The sequence below is a fragment of the Corvus brachyrhynchos genome, unplaced genomic scaffold (assembly GCF_000691975.1).
Source record: "Corvus brachyrhynchos isolate BGI_N302 unplaced genomic scaffold, ASM69197v1 scaffold22, whole genome shotgun sequence".
NCBI lineage: Eukaryota > Metazoa > Chordata > Aves > Passeriformes > Corvidae > Corvus > Corvus brachyrhynchos.
The window spans coordinates 2,925,751-2,929,353 of NW_008238355.1; the positions used below are offsets into that span (position 1 = coordinate 2,925,751).

Sequence of the window (3,603 nt, forward strand, 5' to 3'; positions counted from 1 at the left end):
CGCGACCCGCCGCTCCGTGCCTAACCTCTCCCCAGGCCATCCCCTCCCCAAACTTGTTGCCCGCGCCCGACTCGGGAGACACCAAGTCGAACAGTACTCGTGCGATGCTGTGAATAACCCCAGATCGCGTTTCTCTCCTGGGATGCACGAAGGACGATATTCTTTGCTCATGCCTGTGTATTATCCTGCACTGGAAATGCTACGACCTTCCACAGGCCTCTTTTCTCACACAAGAGTCCAAACACTGAAGAGAAATATTAAATATGAAGTAAGAAAATACTAATTGTAAAAATATTAAATAGCAAATATTGCATATTTAATATGATGGAAAATCCCCGCACGGAGATGGTACTATAAACCCTCCCTCTGTTTTGATGGGGCCACGTCTGGACTTTCTGCTCCCCGGGGGCTCCCCAGTCACGCTTGCTAGCCCTCCATCTGAAGAAGATGGGAGAGGCTTCAAGCTCGCCCTGTCCCGACTGCTCCCTGTTTGATTTTCGTTAAATCGAACTGAAGTGATGCTGAAGCCAATCTACCTCTCCCTAGCAAAACCGGCCGGACAGCAGGATCAGTGCCTCCTGGTGCAATTGCAGCTTTGGCAAATACCTTCGTAAAACCATGTAGGATGCTGTGCATGTCTGTACACGTACCCACAGTGCATCCGTGGCTCTCCTTGTGAAGACTGCAACCATAGCGTCTGGAAGGAGAAAATAAAGAGGGATTTGTGTCTCTGCAAGCCTGATACGGTCCCCAGCTGAAGTACTCGTTGTTTTAACAACTTGCAAGTGACCTCCCCTGAGTTAAAATACTTTTTAAAAATCACATGATTGTAAAACGAAGGCAGCCATAAACGAAAAATTAAAAGTCATACATCTGAGCTGGGCTCCAGGGCTCCATCACCAAGATGCTCGGAGGTGACACATTTGGTAAAGAAACAAGCAAACCTTTGAAACACTTCTGCTGCTGGTGGGGGGAATGAGGGTGGGACTATATATTAATTATGCGAGAGTCGATACATGTTTCACTGGCTGCCCCGGCTCGGGGGAATTGGATGTGAGCGCCCCAGGAAAAAGATACAGCGGCGACCCAGCCTCTGCCGAGGGGAAGTGAGCAGACGGGGAGACCCGCTCCCACCGCGGCGAGTCCCCGAGCGCCCAGAGAGGTGTGCTGCGGGAGCGCACGGGCAGCACCGAGCAGGGCGGTGAGGCAGGCGGTGGGGACGGTGCTCCCAGCCGGTGCGGGACAAGTGGGAGACCCTACCTCCCTCCCTAGAACCCACACGGGGCTGTGCTCACACGTCCTGCACCTTAGGGGATGAGAAAGGGAAGCCAGGCGAGGCAGTGACAGAGCTCAGGTCTTGTATCCCAGCGCAAATCCTGGGCACTTTGCAGAGCTACCTGTAGAAAAGATGAAAAACATTTATCTTGGTTTTGCATTCGTACTGAGTATCCAACCCCCAGATATTTCATATATAAACATGAAAAATAATATATATATATACCTTTTTTGTAACGTGTTGGAATATGTTATTTATTATAATGTAATTTCATACAATGCATGCTTTATAATTACTTCGTATAAGTTCTCACACTATAAAATATCTAGTTATGTAATTAATGTACATAATATATCTATGTAATACCTATATAAAGTATACATGATACACATATATAACACACATATATAAACCGTTATGATTATTTACCAACGTGATATATTTGCTTAGCAATTATTTTTATGTCTAATATGCTTAATTTTTAAATTATGCTCATTGGTTTAATTATAACCAAATTATATGCATATTAAACACATACCAAACATTTATGTTATTTTTAGGCTACATTCACACTTTTTTCATCATAAGAATGCCTAGATCATGTATTTTAGACCTATCTTTAAGTAGAAAATGTATAACATTATAATATGACACCTTGTTAATTTGTGCCACACTCTGCCCTAGAACATGGCATAGCTGTAAGTGAACCAAGGACAGCACTGGGGATGCAGCAGTCAAGTGCCTGCATCCCATGCCTGTGGGAACCAGAACGGAACTTCGACCAGATACAGAGATAGGAGGAAGCTAGAGCCTGACTACATTCCTTACGAACAGTAAGGTTCTATTGAACTGTGCTTCCATCCTCAATTGGACCAGTATTTCTGTTTTCAATTGTCATATTCTCCAAGAACCAGATTTGATTTAAATTTTTTAGCATTTCCATTAAGGCTTATGAAACTACAGCAACAGAAACAGTAATATTATATTATTACTGTTATTGTTCATAAAGTTGGAGGGGAAACAACAGAATTTGCTAGGCTGACTGCACCAAATAAGCAGAGTATGCCCTCAATATGTCCTCAAAACCCAGCAGGGCTAAATACCTAATTGCTATAAATCTGCCTCACAGAGTAGGTCCAGAGTCCCTTCCCAGGACAGGCCCGTGGAGGAGACTACTCACTCCATGGAAGGATGGGGATCACCGGCAAGATCCTGCTTGGCTGCAAGAGCTTCCACAGGCACCTTTTCTTCTGGGAGCAGCAGCGGCTCCAGGGCTTGGAGTCCTCCTTTGAAAGAAGAATAGCAACAGTTAACAACAAACAGCAGCAGCAATACACTTTATCGAGAAAGCCCTAAAAGCATGATGTTTAAGGTGGCAGATTACTGGCATATTTTATTTTTAATATTGCTGCTGTAACTGAGTACATGTGCGAGCACACATGCACCCTTCTGCATCAGGGTTTGTGCCCTGTGCACGACGAGCTCCTCCTCGGCCCCGGATCGGCCATGCATTCAGTGTTGGTGGGTATTCGGTTTCTATTGCCAAAGCTGTCGGGTCATCCTCTCACCGCTGCTCCGTCACTTACGTCACACAGCCAGGTAGGCATTAATTTCTCTGAATTTTGCCTTGCCTGTCGGGGAGCAGTAGCACGGCAGGAAAGGGAAGGAAAGGGAAGGGAAGGGAAGGGAAGGGAAGGAAAGGAAAGGAAAGGAAAGGAAAGGAAAGGAAAGGAAAGGAAAGGAAAGGAAAGGAAAGGAAAGGAAAGGAAAGGAAAGGAAAGGAAAGGAAAGGAAAGGAAAGGAAAGGAAAGGAAAGGAAAGGAAAGGAAAGGAAAGGAAAGGAAAGGAAAGGAAAGGAAAGGAAAGGAAAGGAAAGGAAAGGAAAGGAAAGGAAAGGAAAGGAAAGGAAAGGAAAGGAAAGGAAAGGAAAGGAAAGGAAAGGAAAGGAAAGGAAAGGAAAGGAAAGGAAAGGAAAGGAAAACTTCTCTCGAAAGGTGCTTTCATTTCGAAATGGCCGATTTCACTCACCCAGTATCCCAGGCTTGAAATCCAGCTCGGTCCAAAAGAAAGCATTACAGGCTTTTCTTTATCGTCATTGTAAGGGGGTGTTGCACAGGCTTATGTTCCCCATCCCTCCCAGGGACTGTCACTGTGCGTCCCCTCCCGGCGCCTTTTCCGCGCCTCCCCGCAGTCCCGGAGCTGTCCCGACCCCTCTCGCAGCCGCCTCTAGCCGTGATCAGCCGAACCGGGCCCCTCCGTGCCCGGCGAGGGCGAAGACGCGTCAGCCGAAACGACGCTGTCCCTGCCCGTCGCTCTTCCCATGGCTC

At 46.6% G+C, this 3,603-nt stretch overlaps 1 long non-coding RNA gene across 1 annotated transcript; it reads right to left on the minus strand.

The window, feature by feature from the left end:
* Positions 1 to 6: 6 nt before the first annotated feature.
* Positions 7 to 3,597, minus strand: LOC108447002. Its single transcript, XR_001862359.1, has 3 exons — positions 3,305 to 3,597; positions 2,457 to 2,562; positions 7 to 1,397 (listed from the first exon to the last, which is right to left on the minus strand). It is a non-coding gene; the product is annotated as an uncharacterized LOC108447002 (long non-coding RNA).
* Between the last annotated feature and the right edge of the window lie 6 nt (positions 3,598 to 3,603).